General features: G+C 41.0%; 1 long non-coding RNA gene across 2 annotated transcripts in view; it reads right to left on the reverse strand.

Moving 5' to 3' along the window:
* Positions 1–9,677: 9,677 nt before the first annotated feature.
* The window catches only part of LOC104221169 (uncharacterized), a 38,994-nt gene continuing 21,057 nt past the window's right edge, over positions 9,678–27,614 (reverse strand). Inside the window, exons 2-3 of one of the 2 annotated variants that reach the window (XR_011406089.1) lie at positions 24,538–24,595; positions 9,678–9,955 (exon numbers count right to left, since the gene is read on the reverse strand). This is a non-coding gene — a long non-coding RNA (uncharacterized lncRNA). The remainder of the gene's footprint in view (positions 9,956–24,537; positions 24,596–27,614) is intronic. The other variant, XR_011406088.1, reaches the window with a different exon arrangement.

Consider the following 27,614-nt stretch of genomic DNA (forward strand, 5'->3'; position numbering starts at 1 on the left):
AGGTGTCAAATAGTTCCAAAGGATGAAGACCTTAGTACTCAGGTAGTCGAGACCAGTTCCAATGGTCAGTTTCATGAAGCGGCAGTTCGCCAGATCTGGAGTGAGTGTCTGTACTTGATAGCAAGCACCCAAGTGCGTGATCTATCCAAGGGTGAAGTCTCGCCCGGTTACCTCGCATGGTACAAAATATGTGTTGAGTTTGGAAGATGAGCCAAAATACCCCATCTTCAAGAATTTGTCGAGGCGTCACAGGAACAATGGGATTGGTTGGCCAAAGAAAATGAGTATAGGGCCACCATAAGCAAGTTGGAAAAGCAAGTTAGAGATCTTCAATTTGAGAATGGTTTGCAAGCCGCTGCAGATGAGGGTGAAAAGTAAAATCTAGCCAAAGAAAATGATGCCCTACGAGCCCAAATTTAGGAAATGAAAATAGCAGCCGAAAACCCCGCTAGAAGTGCAAAACATGAAAAGATTATAAGTAACCTTAGGCAGAAAGTGGGTGAATATAGTTTTGATCTAAACAAGGCTGAAGGCGAACTAGCAAGAGCTCGAACAAAATTGGCTAAAAATGCGGAGGAACGAGCACGTTTGGTCAAACAGTTAAAAGAGAAATATGACAATGGAATTGTGGGGTTGAAGAAAAAGTTCACTAAGCAGGCAAGGGATTTCAAAGCAGAAAGAGAACATTATTATGCACAAATGTCGCAGTTAGAAAAAGACCTGCAGCAGCTTCAAGAACAAAATCATACAGCTGAACAAGTTTTAGGGGCCAGGTCTTAGCGGGTTGGACGGTTGCTACAAGAAAAGGGTATCATCAGGGAGAGGGTTAGAGCAATTGCTGACTACATCGTCATAAAGTGCCATGAATGTGAAGACATGACTAGAACCACCTTATTTGATGCGGTAATGACCTTTTTTTGCCAAGTCATGAGTGACCTAGAGCGTCTTCAAGGGGATCTTGCGCATAGGCCCGTGGCAAGACCAACTGATGTCCCACGGGCCCCTGGAGCAGTTGAGCCATTGATGTATTCATGATTTTCATTTGAGTCTGTATTTTCATTTTCTTTGTTGGAGTCTGTTAGTCTGTTTTCGAGTTTGTATTTCATCTTTTTGTTGGAGTCTGTTAGACCCTTTTTCGAGTCTGTTAGTTTTTATGATTAAATTCGGTAGGATGAGTCATTGTAATCAAGATGTTTTTATTTTATGAAAATTTGAAAACCCCAAAATGTTTATTTTATTTATTTTACACTTATTCCCAGAACTACGCTTGGTCTGATTCATGCGGCGTCATGATACGTAGGAAATCCCCATAGGATTCGATCATAACCGTGAAATGTGGGAAGGAAATAATGGCAAAACAAGAGAGGAAAATGAGAGAATAAAAGAATAAAGAAAAGCAGGAATGAAAAAAGAAGAGAGAGAAATTGCAAAATGAAAATTAATGAAAGCTGGAATGACGCAAGCGGGAATTCAAATTCATGATATGAATGGTTAACTTCTTAGGTGCATTGCATCCCCAACGTGCGGTTGCCTATCTGTTAAGCTCTAATTGCTAACAAGTTTGTTGTTGTCATCAAGTACAAGCAGGTGGTTAGTTTGTTTGGCATTATGGCAACTCACCCATACAACACCAGGTCCAAAGACAAGTTGATCATTACTAACCAAGAACTAGATGCAAGTGTTATTGATCTATCAAGAGAGGGGGAGGAGTCTGATGTTAATATGAAAGAGGAGTTGTATAAGTTGAAACACCAGATGGCAGAGATGTACCAGGCATAATTAAAAGGGCATCCACCACCATCCTACCCTGCCAACCCTGCTTTCCTCCCGCCGCTGGCTCAATCCCAAGAACCTCCTACTGTTGATTCATCTCCAGGCTTCCCCATTTACCGCCACTAACAAGGCACCACTTCCCAAACACCACAAACTCCACTACCTAAACCTGTCCCATACCCTTCTCCACCGGCCACCCCTGTTTTTGGGGTACCCCCACCCACTACACTCCGTAGATCCTCCAGTGAGCCTTTATTCCAGACCCAGGATAACTAGTACTACCCCCCAGAGCCTACTTTCAAGGCCCCAGAGCATTACTCCTACACTCCTCGTTTCGACCTCCCAGGTGAGACTGATAGACTACCTAAAAACCCAGAGTAGAAGGAGATATTCAGGAAGGTTAGAAGCCTGGAACAGTCATTCAAAAACATGCAAGGATTAGGAGGCCAGGTGAGCGTGGCCTACGAAGATTTGTGTCTATTTACTGATGTTCCGTTGCATGTGGGATTTAAGATGCCGAAGTTTGATTTGTATGACGGGCACAGAGACCCGGTGGCCCACTTGAGGCGATTTTGTAGTAAAATGAGAGGAGCCGATAGGAAAGATGAGCTATTGGCGGCATACTTTAGCCAGAGTCTGAGTGGCTCGACATTGGAGTGGTATACTCGTCGGGATCACAGCAGATGGTATACCTGGGATGATTTGGCCCAAGCATTCGCTCGTCATTTCCAGTACAACATCAAGATTGTTCCCGATTGTTTGTCTTTGACTAAGATTGAGAAGAAGACAAGTGAAAGTTTCAGAGAATATGGTTTTCACTAGAAAGAACAAGCGGCGAGAGTTAACCCCCCGATGGAGGAGAGCGAAATGGTGGAGTACTTTCTGCAGGCTTTGGAGCATACCTATTTTGGCCATCTGATATCGGCCATAGGCAAATCTTTCAACGAGGTAGTGAAAATGGGTGGCATGGTGGAAGAAGGTCTTAAATCAAGCAAAATCATGAGTTACTCGACTATCAAGGCAACTACCCAAGCCATCCAGAACGGTACTAGGGGAATGATCGGAAAGAAGAAGAAAGAAGATATGGCAAAAATTGATTCAGTATCATGGTTTGGACCCAGGGGCCCGTCACACCAATATACCCAGCCTCGACCACATCACTGAACCTACACCTAACCCACATATAATCCACCCCAACACTACTTCCCGTCACCAGACCCTCATATTTCTATCCACCACACCCATACATATACTCAACCTCCTGCCTATGTGCAATGGCGCGCCTCATCCCCACAAAACACCTACCCAACTCCACAAAATGCCTACCTACCCCCACGAGCCTACCAAAAACCTACCGGACCAGGTTTTCGACCCAATTCAGCATTCAAAAATAAGAGATTGCAGCGGAAGAAAATCTTCACCCCGTTAGGGGAATCATATACCAGTTTATTCCATAGATTGAGACAATTGGATATGCTAAGGCCAATTAAGTTGGAATTGCCAAACCCTCCTTAAAAGAATCTTGATTACTCTATGAGCTATGAATATTGTTCTGGTACTCCAGGGCATGATACGGAGAAGTGATGACACCTGAAAAATGCCATCCAGGAGCTCATTGATACAAACCAGATTGAAGTCCAAACTCTAGAGGCACCTAACATTAACCAGAACCCATTGCCAACCCATCAGGAAATGAACATGATCGAGACAGTGCACAAGGGGGGGATCCCAAGAAGCCTTCTCAATCTGTCATGATGATTCGGTCCAGTGAGGTCAAGCCAGTCAAAAACCCAATGGTTAAAGGATCAGTGAACAAGTTGAGCATGGCGAACGGTAAACTATCCGTGGTAGTTAAGAAAGTATCCCCAAGTGATTCTGTAGCAAAGAAAGAAAAGTCAAAAGTTGTTGTGCCAGGAGTGGCAAACAAGCCTGTCATAATTGTAGAAGGTGACCATACGGATCCTGTCATCATCAAGCCTGTAACTCAGTTGCCGGTAATCAGCACCAAGGCTATCCCATGGAATTTTGAACGGGTGATCGTGACCTATAAGGTAAATGAAGTGAAAGAAGAAGTCAATGAGGCCCAGGGATTAACTCGTTCGGGGAGATGCTTTGCCCCGGAAGAGTTAAGGAAAGCTAAAACATCCAGAGATTACGCAGTTCTATTAAAGAAAGCAGTCACTGAAGAAGAGGTGGAGTAGTTTCTAAGAAAAATGAAGGTACAAGATTATTCCATCATGGAGCAATTGAGGAAGACACCTACTCAGATTTCCTTGCTTTCATTATTAATCCACTTAGAAAGCATCATCGGGCCCTGATGAAAATTCTGAACGAGGCTCGCGTCCCCGACAAAAGTTTAGTGAACCATCTGGCAATGATCACCAGCAAAATATTTTAGGTGAACAGGGTCACCTTCTCTAATGATGAGTTGCCTGTGGAAGGTACTGAACACAACAAAGCTCTCTATCTTATGGTAAAATGTGAAGATTCGGTGGTCATCAGGGTATTAGTTGACAATGGTTCCAGTGCAAACATCTGCCCTCTCTCTACTCTGAACAAGTTGAAAGTTGATGATGAGAGGATTCACAAAAACACCATATGTGTCTGAGGATTTGATGGTAGAGGAAAAGACTCGGTTGGTGATATAGTGCTTGAGTTGACAATAGGACTAGTGGAATTCACCATGGAGTTCCAGGTACTGGACGTAGCCGTCTCCTACAATTTGTTGTTAGGTCGCCCTTGGATTTATGCCGCTAAAGCAGTCATGTCAACTCTGCACCAGATGGTCAAGTTCGAATGGGATAGACAGGAGATCGTCGTGCATGGCGAAGATAACTTGTGTGCTCACAGTGATGCCTCTATCCTGCTCATTGAGGTTGAAGATGACAAAGGGCCCTGGGTTTATCAGGTTTTTTAAAATAGTGCTGGTCGAGAAAGTTCTAGAAGAGAAATGTGTTCCTACTCCAAAGATAATCGTCGTGTCAGTCATGGTGGCCTTTGAAATGCTGAAAAATGGCTTTATGCCCGGTAAAGGTTTGGGTGCATCTCTGCAGGGTGTCATATAGCCAGTGTCCCTCCCTATTTGGGTACGTTCGGTCTTGGATTCAAACCTACAGCGGCATATGTGAAAAGGGCTAAAAGGTTGAAACAAAAGGTGTGGGTACTTCCAAAGCCTATTCCGCGTCTCTCCAGGTCTTTTGTCAAGTCGGGTGTCAGAAAATGCCTAGTGACAACAATTCCAAGTTCTGTGGTTAACATTGTTGAGGAGTTAATTGAAAGGTTCCAGAGGTTGTTTGATGATGTGAAAATGGTGGAAGTTGGAGAAGGTTCCAGCAAAGCGGATGTGCAGTTCGTCTGGCCGAATGCAAAGCTTAACAATTGGAAGGCTACTCCTCTCCCTACCAGGAAGGAGTCTTGGTAGTTTGTTTTGTTTTCCTTTCTATTTGGGTCATTCTAGAGTTGTGACCTAGATTTTATTTTCTGTTTGTTGATGTACAAACCCTTTTGTCCTTTATTTTAATGAAATGCAATTTCCCTTTCCATCACTCCTGATAGTTTTATCTTTTGTTTTCTTTTCTTCTCTGTACAGTTCTTTTTGTGCTAGTTTCAATGACATGACATGCATGAGGAATCTTCGGCCCAGTCTTAAAAGTCAATCTAATTCTAAAATAATAATCCAAGAAATAGAGTGTGATGATGAATCAGAATATAATAAGGATGAGGCCTTTGAAGAGATTAGTAAAGAACTAAGTCATTTTGAAGAAAAACCCAAGCCTATTCTAAATGAAATGAAAGCAATCAATCTAGGGGATCCAGATAATTTCAGATAAACTAAGATAAGTGTCCATCTTGAACCGCAGATCAGGGAAGAAATAATTAAGGCATTGTTCGAGTATAAGGATATTTGTGCATGGTCTTATGATGACATGCCAGGCTTGAGTACCGATTTGGTGGTCCACAAACTGCCGATTGATCCAGCATTTCCTCCCGTTAAGCAGAAGTTGAGAAAGTTCAAAACTAACATGAGTGTGAAGATTACAGAAGTCACGAAGTAGCTTGATGCAAAAGTCATTCAAGTCACACGGTATCCCACGTGGTTGTCCAATGTTGTGCATGTGCCGAAGAAAGATGGCAAGACCAGAGTGTGTGTTGATTATCGTGACCTAAACAAAGCAAGTCCAAAGGACAACTTCCCACAGCAAAATATCCATATTTTGATCGATAATTGTGCCAAGCATGAGATTGGGTCTTTTGTGAATTGCTATGCGGGGTATCATCGAATTTTAATAGATGAGGAAGATGCGGAAAAGACGGCATCCATCACGCCGTGGGGAACATACTGCTAATGGGTCATGCCTCTTTGGTTTGAAAAACTCTAGGGCAACTTACATGAGGGCAATGACAACCATATTCCATGACATGATACACAAGGAGATCGAGGTTTACGTGGATGATGTGGTCATAAAGTCCAGAAAGCAGTCTGACCACGTCAGAGATTTGAGAACATTTTTCCATAGGCTTCGCAGGTACAATCGTAAGCTCAATCGTGCAAAGTGTGCATTTGGTGTTCCATCGGGGAAATTGTTGGGATTCATAGTCAGTCGGCAGGGCATTGAATTGGATCTGTCAAAGATCAAAGCTATCCAGGAATTACCACTGCCAAAGAACAAGACCGAGGTGATGAGTCTGTTAGGGAGGCTGAACTACATTAGCAGGTTTATTTCTCAACTCACGACAACTTGTGAGCCCATCTTTAAGCTGCTGAAAATGGATGTTGCGGTTAGGTGGACTGATGAGTGTCAGGAAGCATTTGATAAGATAAAGGGGTATTTGTCAAACCCTCCTGTGTTGGTCCCGTCGGAACTTGGAAGACCTTTGATTCTTTATTTGACTGTATTGGATAACTCATTTGGTTGTGTGCTGGGTCAGCATGACATCACTGGAAGGAAAGAGCAAGTCATCTACTATCTCAGCAGGAAATTCACATCTTATGAGGTTAAGTATACTCCCTGTGAAAGGACATGTTGCGCCCTGACTTGGGTAGCACAGAAGTTGAAGCATTATTTGTCATCCTACACTACTTACCTCATCTCTCACCTGGATCCTTTGAAGTGTATCTTTTAGAAGCTCGTGCCCATAGGAAGGCTCGCAAAGTGGCAGATCTTGTTCACAGAGTTTGACATCGTATATGTGACTCGGATGCGATGAAATCCCAAGCTCTGGCCGATTATTGGTCGAGAACTCGGTGGAAGAAGAATATGAACCTTTGAATACTTATTTTTTGGATGAGGAGGTAATGCAAATTGACGAGGTCGAGAAGGAGGAAAAGCCCATTTGGAAACTCTTCTTTGATGGGGCTGCTAACATTAAAGGCGTTGGGATAGGCGTTGTACTCATCTCTGAAACAGAGCATCACTACCCTATTACGGCTCAGCTTCGTTTCTACTGTACCAACAACATGGCTGAGTACGAGGCATGCATTTTGGGACCAAGGCTAGCTGTAGATATGAGAATCCAGGATGTGTTGGTCTTGGGAGACTCGGACCTTCTGGTGCACCAGATTCAAGGAGAATGAGAGACGCGGGATTTAAAGCTTATACCGTATCGACAATGTCTGCATGATCTTTGTCAACGGTTTCAGTCAATAGAATTCAGGCACATTCCAAGGATCCATAATGAGGTTTCCGATGCTTTGGCTACCTTGGCGTCGATGTTACACCATCCAGATAAGGCTTATGTTGACCCTTTGCATATTCAGGTCCGCGATCAGCATGCTTACTGTAACATGGTGGAAGAAGAACTTGTCGGTGAACCTTGGTTCCACGATATTAAGGAGTACATCAGAATGGGGGTATATCCAATACAGGCCACATGGGATCAAAAGAGAATAATTCATCGACCGGCAAGTGGATTTTTCTTCAGTGGGGGAGTTTTGTACAAAAGAACTCCAGATCTTGGATTGTTAAGATGCATTGATTCTAGACAAGCCATGATTGTCATAACCGAAGTACATTCCGGAGTTTGCGGGCCGCATATGAGTGGGTATGTTCTGGCAAAGAAGATTCTTCGAGCAGGTTATTATTGGCTCACCATGGAGCGAGATTATATCAGTTTTGTGCACAAATGTCATCAATGCCAAGTATATGGTGATTTGATTCATTCTCCGCCATTTGAATTGCACATAATGTCTGCACCATGGCCCTTTATTGCTTGTGGTATGGATGTCATTGGACCAATTGAGCCAGCAACATCCAATGGGCACAGGTTTATTCTATTGGCCATTGATTATTTCACTAAGTGGGTTGAAGCTAAAACTTTCAAGTCTGTGACCAAGAAGGCAGTGGTCGATTTTGTTCATTCAAATATTATTTGTAGGTTCGGAATCCCGAAGGTGATCATCACAGATAATGGGGCTAATCTTAACAGTCATCTGATGAAAGAAGTGTGTCAATAGTTTAAGATCATGCATCGAAATTCCACCTCGTATCGCTCTGAACCTGCCTGAATGACGGGGCCTCTTATCACACCCTAACCACTACCCTGCGATAGAACCATCTCTACTTTCTTGGCCATATTGGCCGCATCTTGAAAAGAAATCTCGCTCCCAGTCTCTGTAGCCATCTGTAATTGAATCGGCTGAGCGAGTCCCTCAATAAACCTCCTCACCCTCTCTCTCTCTTTTACTGGGAAGTATGATAAGAGCATGACGGGCCAAAGCAATGAATCTGGTATCGTACTAAGTGACGGTCATAGAACCCTGCTGGAGACGCTCAAACTGCCTCTAATAGTCCTCCCTCTGAGTGATAGGAAGAAACTTCTCCAGAAATAGCTGAGAGAACTGATCCCAAGTCAAGGCAGGCGACCCAACTAGCCCAGCCAAACAATAATCCCTCCAACAAGTCTTGGCAGAACCAGAAAGATGAAAAGCAGCAAAGTCGACCCCATTGGTTTCCATTATCCCCATATTCCGAAGAACCTCATAGCAACTGTCTAAATAACCTAGGGATCCTCTGAAGATGTACCACCATAAGTAGTAGTGAATATCTTGGTAAACCTGTCCAATCTCCACAAAACATCGGCAGACATTGCTGCTCCATCACCGGTCTGAGCTGCTACACTCGGTTGAACTGCTCCAACTAGCGGAGTTGTTGGAGTCTAAAACTGGGGAGCCATCTGCTCCAGAGTGTGGGTAGCGGGAGTCTGTGCTCCTCCCCCAGCCTGAGAGATGGCTGGTGCTACAGGAAGTAAGCCTGCTCGGGTGACACTCTCCATAAGGCTCACTAGATGGACCAGAGCATCCTGTAGTACTGTAGTAGCAATGAACCCTCTCGGGGACCTAAGCTGGGCCCACCAAAACTGCCTGGGTCGGAACTTCATCATCAAACTCTATTTGAGGCTCTACCACTAGTGATGCTGCTCTAGGCTAAGCTCTGGTCTTGCCTCGGCCCCTAGCATGGCCTCGGCCTCGTCCTCTGCCCCTCGTGGGAACTGCTGCTGGGGGCTCGGGCTGTTGGTCAGGGAATGAAGAAGCATGTGTTTTTGCCATCTACAAAAGAACAGAGTAGAAATTCAATTAGCATTGAGAAACCAAACTGCATGATAGAGATGAATAGAAGTGAAATTGTTCCTAACTCTGTAGCCTTTGAGGATAAGCACAGACGTCTCCATATCAATCCCTCAGACTCTACCAGCTTGTCCGTGAATTGTGAGACCTCAGTAACCTAGAGCTCTGATACCAACTTGTCACGACCCGGACTTCCCACCATCGGGAGTCGTGATGAATCCTACTCGTGAAAGCTAGGCAAGCCGAGCGTTATAGATTTTATTATCCTTTTTCCTAACCTTTTAACAAATTTCAAATTAACATGGAATCGAAAGCGAAATAAAAATAATAATAAAAGAAATGCGGAAGATGAAATCTGATAACTTAGCCAAATACTATTACGAAACATTCAAAATACATCTCTACCCAGAACTGGTGTCACAATATCACGGAACATCTACAAATACTACAAACAGTTGTCTGGAAAGAAAAATACAATATGTCTCTAAAATAAATGAAAACATAATATAAAGATGGAAGGGGATGCCAAGGCCTGCGGACGTCTGCAGGGCTACCTCGAGTCTCCGCTGGACTGAAGGCAGCAACCACTCTAAGGTCCAAAAGCTCCGGTACTGAGATCTGCACACAGTGCAAAGTGTAGTATTAGCACAATCGACCCCATGTGCTGGTAAGTGTCAAGCCTAACCTCGGCAAAGTAGTGACGAGGCTAGGACAAGACTACCGAATAAACCTGTGCAGTTAAAGCATATACGGCAAGTAATAATAACGGAAATTAGCAGTTAAATATGGAAAGGGGAACGTACTGCGGGGAATATCAAGTACCAACAGTAACTCAGGAGAAAAGCATAAAGAACATCTTAAAGTTTACATCAGTAAGAATAAGGAAACAGTAACGAATTAATATCCACTTTTATTCATTATTGTTGCGGCACGCAACCCGATCCAAATCATATAACACTGTTGCGGTGTGCAACCCGGTCCAAATCATATATCACTGTTGCAGCGTGCAACCCAACCCCTATTGTTCTTCCTTATTACTCCATGTTATGGTGTGCAACCCGATCCCATATATTATTGCGGCGTGCAACCCGATCCCAATATACAAATCAACACTAACACAAAAGAATCTCGACAAGGGAACAATAAGGAAACAACAATATCCCGGCAAAGGAATCAACAATAAGAATAAACACATCCCGGCAAGGGAACCAACAGGAAAAATTAAATACATCCCGGCAACAAAACCACTAGTAGGAATTTAAATATGCCCCGGCAAGGGAATCAGCAATAACCAAACTTGTACCAACAGTTAACTTCACAAATGAAACCTCCACTGGAACCAATACTCAACAATGAACAAATACCACGAGAATAATCATAATTCTTGGCCAACACGGAGACACAACTTAGGCATTGTAGTACTTATTAAGAAACACAACGATTACAATTTAGGACTCGCGGGTGTCATACCTACTTTTTACCACCCGAAAAGGGGGGTATGTGAGAGAGTTTTTCCAATTAAAATGACATTATTCGAAATGGAATTATTTTATTCATTTTCAGAATCGCCACTTGGAATAATTTATTTTGTGTCCCAAGTCACCAGTTTATTTTAAATCCCAAATCGAGGAGAATTTTGAATTTATTTAAAAGTCTGCGAAACCAAAAATTCTAAGTAAGGAATTATGTTAACCCGAGATAAGGTGTTAGGCATTCTTGGGTTCCGTGGTTCGAGCACGATCGCTTTACTATTAATATTGGCCTAATTATCTGATTAATACATGTTTTGAACCTAGTGTGCATTTTAAACTATATAACCGCTTTTAATTAATTTAGCCGCTTTTAGGATTTATGGAATTATTTCTTGAACAAGTTATGATTGTCGTACACTTGCCATTTTGGAACACACCGGAAATCACGCTACATGAAATGCACCCACCATTCGCGACATGTTTATTTTATTAATGTTCGAAGTTATGATCGGGTCACATAAAATTCACACACGAATGGGATTTACATATCGTGACCATGCCACAGGAACCGTACCCATAGCCACGATGATTTATTAATCACGCCTAAAGCATTTCTATGCATATTCATACATCAGCAACTTTATTTGGATTACTATGTAATATATGGTAGGAGGATTTGCTGGTGGAACAGTTTGATTAATGACTGAAGTTATATGTACGCCTATGTGAATCAACAGAACTTTTCCATAGCCTTATTCTTAAATTAAAAGTTGAAAGGAGGAAATCAGAAATATAGAGGGATTTCAATTTACATCAAAAGCACAAGTATAACGAATATAGAATCCTCCAGCAAAGCAACATGGAAATATATTACTTTGCTAACTATATCTACTGTATAGTGCTTGCCTGGGGACAAAAGGCAAAAATTAGCGCAATAAATGGTTCAATATCAAAGACAGCCAACACTACTTGTTTATGTATATGATGTGCCGGAGAATTTCGGCACATTTAATACAAATTGCTTATATTTTAGCTTGTTTTAAATGCAATTATCTTTTATGTTATGTAATTTTAATGTTTTGCGGTGTATGAGGTGTAAGGGCCAGAGAAAATGGAAATGAAAACAAAAAGCTGCAAAAGGATAAGAAAATGGTAGAATGCGATCGCAGATGCAACAATGTGGACCGCAAATATAACATGCGAGCCGCATATTTCCCAGAGGAATCGCATAGCCCAACAGTCTGTTGGCCAAATTCAGGTGCAAGAAATGTGGTCTATTATGCGACCGCATAACAGGTTTGTGGGCCATATAATGGATCGCAAACCCGTTGTGGAAGTTGCTGAAGCTGAAAATGCGGTGACACTATGCGGTTTCAAATCAACAATGCAGACCGCATAACCAAGATGCGACGACCACCTAAAAACTAGAGTTCGAGGATGCGATGGCTTTGACAAGAATGCGGACACATGTTTGTTATGCGACAGATATGCGGTCGCATAATTGACCTGGAAAGGTACTTTTGTCCGAAATTGGTCCCGAATTCCAGGCCACTATAAATAGATTTATTGGGGTTTTGTGGGGGTATCTTATCTTGTTTTTGAGCTACATTCCAACCCTTTAATATTCCTCTCTTTTGGAAGCTTTAGAGTGAAAAATATTGCACTTTGTAAGCTTTATGGCATTTAATATTCTCATCTTTTTGTATTTTAGCATATGTAGCTAACTTTAAATATTAAGGTTGTGGACCCTAAATGGGTGTTATGTTATTGGGTGTTATGTTAATGAGTGTTTAATATTGAATATATGTATAATAGTTGGTTTATATATATTTATTTTTCATTATTCATTTATTTTTGGTGTTTGCAAATATTAACAAGTGCCATTAAATTCTTTCTTTACTTGAAAAAGTGAGTTAGAGTTTGGTAGAAGTAAATATCAAAGACTCAAGGCTTTAAACCTTGTTTAATAGAATCGCTTAGGAATAAGTGAGTTTTCTTTGGCATATATTGATTGTTCTTAATTTCAACTCTTTTATATTTATAAAATCATAAAGAGGAAATACTACCCAATTATTGGAAAATATTGGGTAGTCATTTAGATATTATTTGCATATCTAAAGAACCTTCCATTAGAAATATATCATATTAACACCGATAGCATTACATTTCATTAAAGAGGACACAATCTTGGTTTTTTTAATCAAATTATTTACATTCTCAATGTTACAATTAGTTCTCTCTTCAAATCACAATCATATCATACTCTTGTTACAGTTAACCGAATAGAATTACGACCTAAGTCAAGTAGCACACTACTCGAGTAACCTTTTAACACCTATTCCATGTGGGATTCGACCCCAACCTTGTTGGGTTATTATATTTGACACCGACCTCCTTACACTATTTAATTAAAGTGTAATTTGAGCGTATCGAATTTTGGCACTGTTGCCGGGGAATACGGTTTTGAAATTATTAATTAGTGTGTGCTTTACTTTACGTCTTGTTCTATTCCATCACACTTTGCTTGTTTTGCTTGGTGTTGATAAAAAGACATGGCCGAACATGAGGAAGAAATGGAAGAAAATCCTTTTGCGGACATAGATGAGTACATCAAGGATACAAATGCTATTGTACCTCCGATTGTTGGTGTTGCAACTTTTAAAGCGGAACATGGTTTATTCCTAATGCTCAAAGCGGAGGGGTTTTTCAGGAATTCCACTGATGATGATCCAACACAACATCTTAGAAAATTCTTGGGTGTGTGTGTGATGCATAAGCAGAACAACGTCTCTGATGATGCCCAAAGGTTGAGGGTGTTCAAGTAGTCACTAGCTGGCGATGCAAGGAAATGGCTTCAAAACATGCCACCAAATTCCATTCATTCTTGGCCTGAACTTGTCCGAGCATTCTTAGCTAAATGGTTACCGCAAAGGAAGAAATCTGATCTCGGGGACAAAATTTAAAAATTTTCAATCAAGTACCGGGAGCACATCTACATGAGGCATGGGATCGATTCAAGTTATATTTGGTGAGGTCTCCCAATCATGATTTTCCGGATTCTATCTTGTTGGAGAAATTCTACATGAGTTTAGATCCTATGAACCAATCTATATCCAAGAATGCAGCCGATGGATCTTTTATGGACAAGACATTTGCAAGGGTCACACAAATCCTTGCCAAAATGGCACAACATAATCAAGCTTGGCACTTAGAGGACACCACAGGTGTAATTACATATGGTTCTCCTTCCTTGACCAACATGATCAAGGAAAATCAAGAGAGAGAACAAGTAATCGCAGGGCTTGCCACCAATGTCAATGTGTTGACAAAGATGTTCATTGAAAGCCAAACGAAGAAGGTAAATGTGGTGGATGATGTGCAACCCATATCAAATGAAGACTTTGAGGAGGCAAACTATATCAACAACTCTCAAGGAGGATATCAAAGGCAACAATACCAAGGTCAAGGACAACAAAATCAATGGAGGCGTAACCCGCAAGGGCAAGGCAACCAACAGTGGCGAAATGACCATGGTGTCTCAAATCAAGGAAATTGGAATAACAACAAAAACAACAACTTCTCAAATCGGAGTTCCAACCCTTATGTTCCTCCAAAGGGTCAATATTCAAATCAAGGTTCCTCAAGTGATTCCAAGTTGGAAAGCATGCTTGAACGGGTATTGCAAAATCAAGAGAAGTCTGACACTTCTATGAGGAATATGACCGAGCTTGTTGGCTCTCATACCGCATCCATTAAAAAATTGGAGATGCAAATGAGACATCTCTCTAGGGAACAAAACCCGAAGCAAAAAGGGACACTTCCAAGTGACACAATTACGAACCCAAAGGGTAGTAGGAGTGGTCCAACTTCTCATATCATGGCAATTACTACTCGTAGTGGGAAGGTACTACAAGGAGGGAGTGAACAAGTGGTTGAAGTCGAAGAATCCAAACATGAGGCTTTGGTTGAAGAGCCAAGTGTTGTTGAAGTTGAAAAGGTTCTGGAAGAGTTGAAAGTTGAAGAAGAAAACCAGGAAAAGGTAAAGGAAAAGGTAAAAGAGACACCAAAAACTCTACCACCTATTCATAGACCTCCTCCTCCATTCCCTCAAAGACTTGCTAGGAAGGTTGATGATAGCAAACTCGAAAAGTTCTATGACATTCTCAAGCAGTTATCGGTGAATATTCCATTTGTAGAAGCATTTCAAGAGATGTCGGGTTTTGCTAAATATTTGAAAGACTTTATTACCAAGAAGAGAACCACCAAGAATGAAGTGGTGAATGTGACTCACCAGGTTATTTCCATCACTGCAACATCCACCGTTCAAAAGAAAAAAGACCTGGGAGCTTTCACCATTCCATATCCTATTAGGACACATGATTTTGCAAGAGCCCTTTGTGATAATGGGGCTAGCATCAACTTAATGCCTCTTGTCATTTACAAGCAAGTAGGGTTAGGTATGCCAAGGCCCACAAGTATGAGATTGCAAATGGTCGATCGTTCCATAAATAAACCGGTGGGAATTGTCGATGATGTGCTTGTAAAAGTGGGAAAGTTTCATTTACCCACCGATTTTGTAATCCTTGATTGTGCAGTTGACAAAGAGATCCCTATCATTTTGGGAAGACCATTCCTTACCAAAAGAAGAGCACTAATGGATTCGGAACGGAATGAGATCAAATTCTGTGTTAATGATAAAGAGGTTACATTCCAAGCAAGTAAGGATATGAAACTACCACATGAATATGAAAGCATCTCGGTGATTGATGTTGTTGATGAAGTGGAAGATGCGGTTGAAATGAAGATGGAAGAACAATGCCTCGGTGAGGTGTTGGCGGCTATTTTGGTGAACTTCGATGGTGAAGATACGGATGGCTATATGGAATTAGTCAATGCATTGGATGGGCTTGGGTCCTACACTTATGCTCCGGCGAAGCTCTCTCTCGACTTGGAGAATAGAGCCACTCCTCCCGCAAAACCTTCCATTATTGAGCCACTGCAACTAGAGCTCAAACCACTTCCACCACAATTGAGGTATAAATATTTTGGCTTAAATGATACTTTACCAGTAATCATTTCTTCTTTGTTTAATGATGTGTAGGTAGAACAATTGTTGGATGTCTTTAAGAAGCATATGCAAGCTATTGGGTAGACAATTGCTGACATCCGAGGGATTCCCGCCGGAATTTGCAAACACAAGATCCAATTGGAGAATGAGACTAAACCATGTGCAGAGCATCAACAACGGTTAAACCCGTACATGCAAGAGGTGGTAAAGAAAGAAATCATCAAGTGGTTGGATGCCGGGGTGGTCTACAACATTGCCTATAGTTTTCACCCGGTGCAATGTGTGCCGAAAAAGGGAGGCATGACCATGATTAAAAATGACAAAAATGAGCTCATTCCAACAAGAACGGTGACCAGATGGAGGGTGTTTATGGATTATCGGAAGCTCAACAGTGCCACACGCAAAGACCATTTCCCTATGTCGTTTATTGATCAAATGCTTCATCGGCTAGCGGGAAGGTCATTCTATTGCTTTCTTGATGGATATTCCGGTTACATCCAAATCAACATAGCATTGGAGGACCAAGAGAAGACAACATTCACTTTCCCTTATGGAACTTTTGCCTTTAGCCAGATCCCGTTTGGTTTATGCAACGCTCTGGCTACCTTTGAAGATGCATGATGTCCATCTTCTTAGATATGGTGGAGGATTTTCTATAGGTTTTCATGGACAACTTTTCGGTGGTAGGTGACTCTTTTGAGAATTGTCTTAACAACCTTAGACAAGTTCTCAAGAGATGTGAGGAGACCAACCTTGTGCTTAACTGGGAGAAATGCCACTTCATGGTGGATTAAGGCATTGTCTTGGGCATAAAATTTCAAAACATGGCATAGAGGTTGACCGGGCAAAGATCGAGATCATTTCTATGCTTCCTCCACCTACTTCAGTTAAAGTTGTCCAAAGTTTTATGGGGAATGCCGAATTTTATAGGAGTTTCATCAAGGATTTTTCCAAGATTGCAAGTCCCATGTGCAAACTCCTTGATAAAGATGCAAAATTTGTGTTTGATGAGAAGTGCTTCAAAGCATTTGAGAAATTGAAACAAAATCTCACCACGGCACCTATTATTGTCACATCTGATTGGTTTCTTCCATTCGAACTCATGTGTGACGCCAGTGGTGTAGCTATTAGGGCCGTGCTTGGCCAACATCATAACAAGGGTCTTCACCTGGTCTATTATGCAAGCAAGACAATCAATGGTGCGCAAATGAACTATATGGTGACTGAGCAAGAACTTCTTGCCATTGTCTATGCCTTTGAGAAATTCTGGGCTTATTTGTTGGAATCCAAGGTGATAGTGTACACAGACCATGCGGCTCTTCGCTATCTTATAGCAAAGAAGGATGCAAAGCCTAGGTTGACTCGGTGGGTCCTGTTGTTGCAAAAATTCGACTTCGAAGTCAAAGATCGAAAAGGGACGGAAAATCAAGTGGCCGATCATTTATCAAGGCTTGAAGAGGCAGGGAGACCAAAGGAAGATCTTGAAATCAATGATGCTTTCCCGGATGAACACATATTGGCATTATCTAATACTTTTGCTCCTTGGTATGCCAATATTGCTAACTACTTGGTTAGTGACCTTATTCTAGATGGATTGGAATCTTATAAGAAGAAGAAGTTTTTAAGATATTGTCGGCAATACTATTGGGAAGAACCATTCTTGTTCCGTATTTGTGCTGATAACATCATCCGAAGGTGTGTTCCAGAAGAGGAGATTATGCCAATTATAAAGACATGCCACGACTCACCGGTCGGGGGTCACCATGGGGGCAATCGAATGGCGGAAAAGGTTCTTGAATGTGGTTATTATTGGCCGTCGATTTATCATGATGCCAATCAAATGGTCAAGGCTTGCGACCAATACCAAAGGCAAGGACAATCTCCAAGAAGCATGAAATGCCAATGCACTTGTGATGGAGATAGAAATCTTTGATGTGTGGGGAATTGATTTTATGGGTCCCTTTGTAAGCTCTTGTGGTATGAAATATATCTTGGTGGCTGTGGACTATGTGTCCAAATGGGTTGAAGCAATTTCCTTACCAAAAAATGAGGCAAGGAGTGTGACCACATTATTAAAGAAAAATATATTCACGCGGTTTGGCACTCCTAGAGCCATTCTTAGTAATGGTGGGTCTCACTTCTGTAACAAGGCTTTCAGGGGGTTACTAGAGAAATATGGCATCAATCAAAAGGTGGCCAAACCTTATCAACCAATCAAGTGGCCAAGTTGAAGTTTCCAACCGGGAGATAAAGAATATTCTAGCAAAGACTGTTAATGCAAATAGGACCGACTGGTCAAGGAAGCTAGACGACGTGTTGTGGGCATACCGCACGGCGTACAAAACCCCTATTGGCACTTCTCCTTATCGGTTAGTCTTCGACAAGGCTTGTCATCTACCCGTAGAACTGGAGCACAAAGTCATGTGGGCTTTCAAAAGGTTGAACTTGGACTAGGCTAAAGCTGCAAATTTGAGGTTAACACAACTCAATGAAATGGAGGAATTCCGTTTCCATGCATATGAAAGTGCGGGTGTGTACAAAGAAAGGATGAAGTTCGTCCATGACAAAAAGATCTTGAAAAGGGAGTTCAAGTCGGGTGACTTGGTTTTACTCTTCAACTCAAGGCTCAAATTGTTTCTGGGCAAGCTCAAATCAAAATGGTCTGGTCCGTTCAAGGTGGTAAATGTATCCCCTTTTGGAGCTATGGAATTAGAATCGCAGGATGCACTCCGAACCTTCAAAGTAAATGGCTAGCGAGTCAAGCACTACTTGGGCACAGATGGAGAAAAATACTTGGTGGAACAGTTGGCTCTCAAAGATGGTCTGTGCCCGACAAATGAGTAAACCCAAAGAAAGGCCAACTTCGTCATTCCGCGACGTTAAATCAAGCGCTTCATGGGAGGCAATCCATGTGTGGTAACACCATTTTTGTCCTTTAAATTTTAACTTTTGTTAGATAGGTTTAATTGAGCAATTTAAAGTGTGTGTTAGAGTGCAGGTGATTCAAAAGAGCTAACACTGGGTAAAATTGCGTGTGAAAGTGAAGAAAAGTCACCATGGGAAAACTGCTACACATATGCGGTCGCATTTTAACTATGCGGACCGCATAGTGGTCGCAAACCCGAACAGTTTGTTTGGCAAAATTTTGTGGTAGAAATGCGGCGAAGATGTGCACTTTGTGGACCGCATTTCAGTTATGCAATCTCACAAATTCAATGCATTGTGTCCATGAGCAACTCAAATAGAACCTACCGCATAACACTTATGCGGTCGCATAAGGTGCTATGCAATGACTTGTCCACCGCAAATGTTGCAAAGGTAATTATCCCTACCCCTCGCATATCACCAGCATTCAAACACTTAAAAAATAAAAGAAAAGAATTTTTTTTTTATCAGAAAGAAAATAAAACAAAATGAAAAAAAAAAAGAGAAAGGAAAACGGCTAGTAGAATCGAAAAGAGTAAACAACACCTGTTGAATTCATCTCCCAAGTGTGCTCATTTCTCCATCACTGGTATGTTCTCCTCTCCCGATTTCATCCATGTAAAGTTTAGTTTAAATTTCGTTGTGTTTTTCCTATTTTTTTTTCTTTAGTTTTTGTTCATTTTATTTTCCTCTTCGTATTTTGGGTATTTTGTTCATAATGTGAGGGGGTTCTTGGATAAGTAGTTAGGCTTGGGGTGTTGGGTATGAAATTAGGTTCGCCATTGTTGAGGGTGGAGTTCAAAATGTTGAGAACGATGACTTCTGCGGACTGTATAGTCAATTTGCGGTCCGCATTTTTATTGCATAGGAAACCCTAGGTCACTTGAGGAAGATTACAAAATGCGGCGTCTTTGCGATCGCATAAGTGATATGCGGACCGCAAAGCCACCACATACTGAAATAGTTTCATGGCTTTTTAACATGTTGTTTGCGGCAATTCTGCGATCGCAAATCCATCTTTGCGGTGGACTTTGCGATCGCATAGTGTTAATATACTTTCCAAGTATTTAGTTATGCGATGGTTATGCGAACCACATAATGGATATGCGATCGCATAAGCCATCGCATAATTTTTTACTCTCAGTAGCCAAAAGTTTTGCGACAGATTTGCAGTCCGCATAGTGGTTATGCGACCGCATAACCTGTCACATACTTGTGTTCTGTGCAAATTTTTTTTCTTTCTTCTGATGCCTGCTATGTTTCTCACACTTCATTTTGTGCAGATATGGCTCCCAATAAACATACATCTTCTTCCAAGAAAAGGGCGTCCACTAGTCGTCAAGCACAACTAGCCAAACGTTCACGACCGGACCCTACTGCTACACATCCCTCCCAGTCTGATGAGGAGGAGACCTTGCCATCAGTTGACATACAAAATGAGGCAAGAAGAAAAAAAGGAGATGATTTCCAACTCAGGTTTAGGGTCGAAGGTTCTAGGGATCTGTATAGAGAAGGGCTAACAAAACGTAAAATCCTTGCCAAAAAATAACTAAGTCTGAACGGGCTACAGGAGTAGTACCCTCACATACTGGAGAACATCAAGGCTAGAAACTGGGAGTGCTTCACTGAGCTGCCGGATGATTACAATGATACAGTGGTCCATGAATTTTATGCATCCTATGGAGCCTCCAAGACCCCTCACCACAAGCGCAACAAAGTTTTCTGTGATACTATCTTGGTTCGGGGGAAGCAGGTGTTTTGTAGCAGTGACACCATAAATAAGTTCTACTTCCCAAATTGGAGATTGGCACAGCGGAGTATGACACCAAATGGGACAACAGAGACAATAAGCGTAGTTGGATAGCATTAGTGATAGCCAAGGGGACCCCTGCTTGGATTGACCCTCAACATAAAATATTCAAGGAAGATCTCACACGAGAAGGTAGATTCTGGCTCAGTTTTGTCACCTCTCGATTGATACCGTCCCAAAATGAAACTGACATAAGCATTGAGAAAGCTCTTCTCATTGCATTCATTATGACTGGGATAAAGATTGATGTGGTGACTTCATCTTCCGAGAGTTAGGGATCCGGGCCAACCAGACAGCTACGTCACTTCTATTCCCATGAAGGAGATTGATATCATGCACATTAATGATGCAGTAGATGTTGCTCCCCCAGAGGTTCAGACCCAGATTATTGCTGATACAGAGCCCCCAGATTCCTAGACTCTTATTTCTCCTCAGGCTACTGTTGCATCCACTTCCCCTCCACAGCCCACCTCTTAGGCCACCATTGCATAGCCTTCTGCTGCATTGCCAGTTGTTTCAAGGCTCGGTCTCTTAGCTCAGCATGCAAATGCTAAGGTAGACCAGCTTCTGAAGAACCTCCCCACACTCATCAGGCAAGCTTTGAGCCCTATCCAGTCCTCAGTTACGGCCCTCCAACATCAATGGACAACTTATGGGGATCGCCTGAAGCAGCTTGAGCTACAGGTTAAAAATAAAAAGGGGGTGAGGTTGGCCACTTGCCAAAGCTCCGTGATTATGTTTCCAATGAAGACTGAGCTCCACAAAATAAAAACTTTGGAGTTCGATCTATCCTCCTTCATGCCCAAGGAAGGAGAGCAGGGAGCGGGCATGGCCATGGCCAGATTATACCTTGATTTATCCACTTTCATGAAAACCCTGCACCTCAGACTGTCGGGGCTTCCCAGCCTCTAGCTTCCCCTGCACATATTGACATCCCTTCTAAGGAAGGGTCCGGACACTTTGCAGAGTCCGAAGGTGGGGAGGCAGACGAGGGAGAGACTGATGAGGATTCATGGTTCTAGGAGGATGAGGGTCCTCAGGAGAAGGGTAAGCAGATTGTTGCCCCTACAGTTGCAGAGGAGGAACAAGTAGCTTTTCAGAAGGAAATAGAACATTCGCTAGCAAACATGGTCGCCCAAGCAAATCTATCGACCACTCAGCTATCAGCAGGCGAGGCTAGTAGCTCACAGGCCCCAGCTCTAGTTTTGGGCCAGTGAGAGATCCATCCTCCATTAGTGGAGGTCACTACTCCTACGACCGAGATCTCATCGGTCCCAGCTTAAGCATCAGAGGGTGACCCCACCATCATTCAGCCGGTTTCCGACTCCCATAGCGCTTAGTGTGCCTCAGGGAGCCCCTAAACTCTATTTTGCATTCTTATGCATTGGGGACAATGCATGCTTTTCAGTTGGGGGTGGGAGAGCATTGTACGAACTTTTTTTGTGAATTAAACTGTTATACATGTTTTTGTGTTATATAAACCAACTTTTGTGGTTTCTGTATATACTTGTGTTGTGTGGTTTTGTACATAGGTTATCTTTGTATATAAAAAAACAAAAACAAGTAGATAGTTGTATGTTCATCTTTAGTAATTAGCAATGAATCCCCCTTGGTTTTTCTTCGTCCGGTTCTTTTCCAAGGGTGTAATAGGAGAATCAGGGCAGTAGAATGAAACATTTTGACCGGTGTGTGTAATTGTCTAGTTTCAAGCATGTGTGCCTATAAATAGCCTATACCCTTCCATTGATATAAAAAAAAAAGAAATCAATTGTGTGAACTTGAGGCTCGCTCTTTGACTCTATGTTTACCTAGAGTCATACATGTAAATATGATGAAAGCTTCGAGTTGCTAAGTGTTGACTCGAGGGCTAAAACTATGTTGAGCCAAACAGTTCATGTGCCATGTGTGTGAGTCTTCGTATAAATAATTCTTATATTTACTTCTGCCATCTAGAACTTGCTTGGTTGGTCTTTCAATGCTAATGATAATTACATTTGGTTGGAGAAATGATCTTAGCATTCTTTGTGATTTTGAAAAACCAGTAAGGCTTTCAAGCTACCCATTGTATAGATATTATCATAGTTACCCCACTTGAGCCTTTAACCTTTTCTTTGGCCACCTCGCTACAAACATTTCCCCTTTTGTAAAATAATTTCCTCTTTTGAACTCGTCCCTCCTTGAACATTGAGAATGATCCTAAAAGCCTAAGTTGGGGGTGTGATGTCAAGACGAAAATTGGCAATGTTGTATAGTGAGTGTGGGAAAGTATACCTCAAGATATGAAGCTATTGAAGCTCCAAAAGCAAAAAAAACAAATTTGCAAGAAAAAATAAGAAAAAGAAAAAGAAAAAAGAGATGTATGTATATATATATAAATATGGAGTCTTGAAGAAAATTAGTGAGGTATTTAAAGCGGTTCAATGTGGGAAATTAGGAGCTAAGGAGGGCTATGTGGTTTGAAAATAAGCAAAGAGCAACAAGAAAAAAAATGTGAGTAGTGTTCTAGGAGGGTGTAGTAAGTTGTACCCAAATGCTTATCCGACCCTTCCCTAAACCTACATTATAAGCTTAAAAAGTCTATATGGGATCTCCAACCGATCATTTTTAGAATAAAGCGATGAATTAAAATAACGGCAAGCCTATGGTATGGCATGTTGTAACACTTGAAACTTTTTTTGACAGTAAGTGTCTTTGTGAATCCGTCCCTTTTGTTGTCATTGTAAATATTGTGAGTTTAGAACTTTCTTTCTAGTGAGGGCACATGAATTGTGAGGTTGGGTAGAAGTCGAATGCAAGTGCACACAGCGGAGAGTAACATTTTGTCAGGTCGCGGCTCAAAGTTTCACAAGTTGATTAGGTTCTTTGTAAATAACGATGGTTCAGGAAGGGTAAATAAATGAAAATGCATGCTTGTAGTATTGAAACTAACACCGTCCACGGTCACTATTGTTTCATATCGTTTAGATGGAGTCTAGAATAGGATAGTGTCGTTTCAGTTGCTTGAGGGCAAGCAAGAGATTAAGTTGGGGGTGTTGATGTGCCAGAGAATTTCGGCACATTTAATACAAATTCCTTAGATTTTAGCTTGTTTTAAATGTAATTATTTTGTATACTTATGTAATTTTAATGTTTTGCCGTGTATGAGGTGTAAGGGCCCAAGAAGATGGAAATGAAAGCAAAAAGCCGCAAAAGGACAAGAAAATGGCAAAATGCGATTGCAGATGCAACAATGCAGACCGTAAATCTAACATGCAGGCCGTATATTTCCCAGAGAAACCGCATAGCCCAACAGTCTGTTAGCCAAAATCAGATGCAAGAAATGCGGTCCATTATGCGACTGCATAACAGGTTTGCGGGCCGCATAATGGATCGCAAACCCGTTGTGGAAGTTGCTGAAGCTAAAAATGTGCTAACACTATGTGGTCGCAAATCAACAATGCTGACCGCATAACCAAGATGCGACGACTACCTAAAAACTAGGGTTCGAGGATGCGATGGCTTTGACAAGAATGCGGACCGCATGTCTGTTATACGACAGTTAATTATTTACATTCTCAACATTACAATTAGTTCTCTATTGAAATCACACTCATATCATACTCTTGTTATAATTAATCAAATAGAATTACGGCCTAAGTTAAGTAGCACACTACTCGAGTAACCTTTTCCCACCTATTCCCTATGAGATTCGACCCCAACCTTGTTGGGTTATTATATTTGACACCGACCACCTTACACTATTTAATTAAAGTATAATTTGAGTGTATCAGTATACGGGGTTATTTAACAATTCTCATGTAGCCATGTCTAAGAATCTCCTACTTCTTCTTCTGTCTTGAAAGCACTCAACAGGAAACAGAAAAAATAAAAAATAAAAGAAATTTTCGGAAAAAAAAAGAAAAGAAAAAAGAAATGGTGTGTACACCTTTCTTGTTGGCCATGTCTTTTTCCAAATATGAGCACTTTCCATTAATACCATAAACCTTTGTAAAGTACAACAAAAAAAACAAGATAAAGACTTTAATAAGGAATAACCAATAAAGTAAACAAATATGTTTTGCTAGTACTAAATGAAAAGGTGAAGCATGATTAGCATTAAAGAGAAGATAATGAAACATCCACCTTAATACAAAATGACAAACGGATCTAAAGAACAATATTTGGTGGTTAATTAACACCTTTAATGGGAATATATCATTTCCCACTCGACATGCCACATACCTAACAATCGTTGGCCTTTAATTAAATAGACTGATAAAATTCGGTAAGGCACGTAACTTGGGCATTATCGAGCCTTTAACAACATTACTGCTTGTAACAGCCAATTTCATGTCTTTTTGTGCCCCTTTTTAGTTTAGGACAAAATGTTAATACATCACATCAAACAGAAGAAGAAAGAATCCATGTCAATTTCATTTTAATTTCCAGATACATAAAATTTTCCCACCAATAAACAACTCCAAATCATTCAATAAGCAAACAAACACAGAATCAATATTTAAACAGATCTTGAGCAGGAAAGAGGAGTACAATCATCAATGAATATAGAAAAATACAACAGAATTTTCTGAGTTTACCTTTTAACTAAAAAATGCAACATGAACAAATTCAGGTACAGGACAGTAGCGAATCAGAACTCAGCTATAGCAACACAGCAAATCAAGCAGTTAGAGAGTATTTCACAGCTCGATAAGCCTTTGAATTTCAAAAAAAAAATCAACATGGATGAATGGAAACTAAAATAACTTGGAATCACTTTTAGCTTGTGAAATTTCCAGATTTGAGAACTTTAGAAATAGGTTGGAGATGATGGAGGGGTGGCCGGCTAGATTTTTTGAGCGTAGGAGAAGGAGGGGTCTGCTTTTCTGCTTTTCGTTGAAGAAAAGAGAGCTCTAGAGCACCGTTTTTGCTCTCTTCTTCAAGGGGGAGGTCCGGTTATTTTTTTTCCAGGTCTTCTGATGTTAGATCTTAGGGATTTTAGGGAAAATGGGCAAAGGGAAGATTGGGCTGGGGCTTAAAAGTTAATTTGGGCCATTTTAGGAATTGGCCCAATTTTAAAAGAAACAAGACCTAAAATATATTCCTCCTATTTTTATTTTTTTTGTTTTTTCCTTTTTTCTTTTATTTAATTAGTTAAAATCCTTAATTAAATCCTAAATTAATTTAATCTGTAAAATCAAACTAATTATCTATTTATAATATTTACAAAAATTAGTTAATCCTAAATTAATGAAGAGAAAAATACTAATCTACCATTAAAAGATAAAAAAATATAAAATGAATGATATTTTTTGTGATTTTCATTTTAATAAAGTAATTAATTAACAAATTAACCCAAAGATATGAACACAAAATATAATATGCAATGCATGATATTTTTGACATTTTTGGGGCATTTTTCATGATTTTAACAAAATTAAACATGCACAAAAAATGCAAACAATTAATAAAAATCCTACAAAAATCCTATAACAATTTGGAAAATTCTATTTTCTTTAATTTTGTAGGAGTATTTCTAATAGGGCAAAAATCACATGCTCACAGCTGCCCCTCTTTGCTCGAAAACATGAACAGTTTTCGGGCAAAGATAAAATGAGCAACTACGAGCGATTTTTGCCCATTTGAAACTCCATGGGAAGCATTTTTTGGAAAAAGTCTGATCGAACCTTGCTTCGGAGGTTTCCTACATATCCTTGGCTATAAAGGAATCAGGTCGGCGTAGTTCTAGAAGTTTTGGTAGCTGGGACTACCGAGAAACTGTGATTTCACTGTTGTTGTTGTTGCTGCTGTTTCTGCTTGCTAGGCTCCTTATTATACTAAAATGAAAGATGAAAAGCTAAACTAGTTAAGCCTATTAACTATGAGTTACAAGATTCCTATCTATAAATCTTCTAAAGCTTGATCTTGAGTCTTGGCTGGTTCTTCCTACTGACTCTGATCCGAATCTCGATGCTCGTTAGCTGCAACCACTGGTTCATTCTTCTTCAGCTTTTTGGATCAAGGCGGGACATGCAAATCTTGTGACTTTTGTTTACCGTGAAAATGATAATAACAATTAAATTTGATTATGGGACTCTAAAAATACGTGATCTTTGTATGCTAGTTTTTAAGCAGTTGATGTTATGTATGTGAGACTTAGAAACGAAATGGGCATTAGGAATAAGGTGATAATCAAACCGATAGGTTGGTAGTCGGGGCTTCGAGCTTGTCGATTCGGGAGCCTCGAGGTCGATTCCGGAGCTCGGCTGGGAGCTATCGAGAGGGGATTGGAGTATGGCTAACAGTTATAATAAAAACAACGAAGGCTCTTTATGGCCAATGATAAGTAATAAATGAAGAACAATAATGAAGATACTAAATGAAAGCAATATTATCAAGAAAATATGCTAGAGAGCAAATGAAATGTTCTTGTATATTTTCGTGTGGAGCAACTAAAGCAACAGGCCTTTACAAGATGACAAGGATCCCCTTTATATAGGAGGGGAATCCTAACATAGTACAAAATACATTTATTACAAAGATAAAGAGATGGGACAGCTAGATGACACCCTGATCCAGGGCTAGGGTAGTCCACTAGGCTCTGTCAGTCCTAGTTGTGTAACTTGGGAACTCCCCACTCCTACCATAGCTTTGGTCGACCTTATCCCAAGGTCGGGTATTGACGAACCTCGAAGGGGAAATTTGATTGTAGCCTTGAAGCCTCGAGGCTTCGAGATGATCTTCTAAGGTGCCTCGATAACGAGGAATTGGACCCTCCGATTTCACCGTACATATATAGTCTCCGTGTTTCTTAGAGTGAAAGTGATAAGAAACAACCTTGAACCCTTGTCCCCTCCGATATTCTTGCGATGACGGCAGTCATAAGGTGCCAAAGGACGGTACACACGCAGCCCTCGAAGGACTCAGCATTGATTATGGCAGTTAGCTGCCCCTTGACCTCCTTCAATGCGCACGTAGGGCTTCTATAAATACTACCCTCCTTGTTATTCCCAACTCATTACT

This window comes from Nicotiana sylvestris, chromosome 3 (assembly GCF_000393655.2).
Source record: "Nicotiana sylvestris chromosome 3, ASM39365v2, whole genome shotgun sequence".
NCBI classification, from domain to species: domain Eukaryota; kingdom Viridiplantae; phylum Streptophyta; class Magnoliopsida; order Solanales; family Solanaceae; genus Nicotiana; species Nicotiana sylvestris.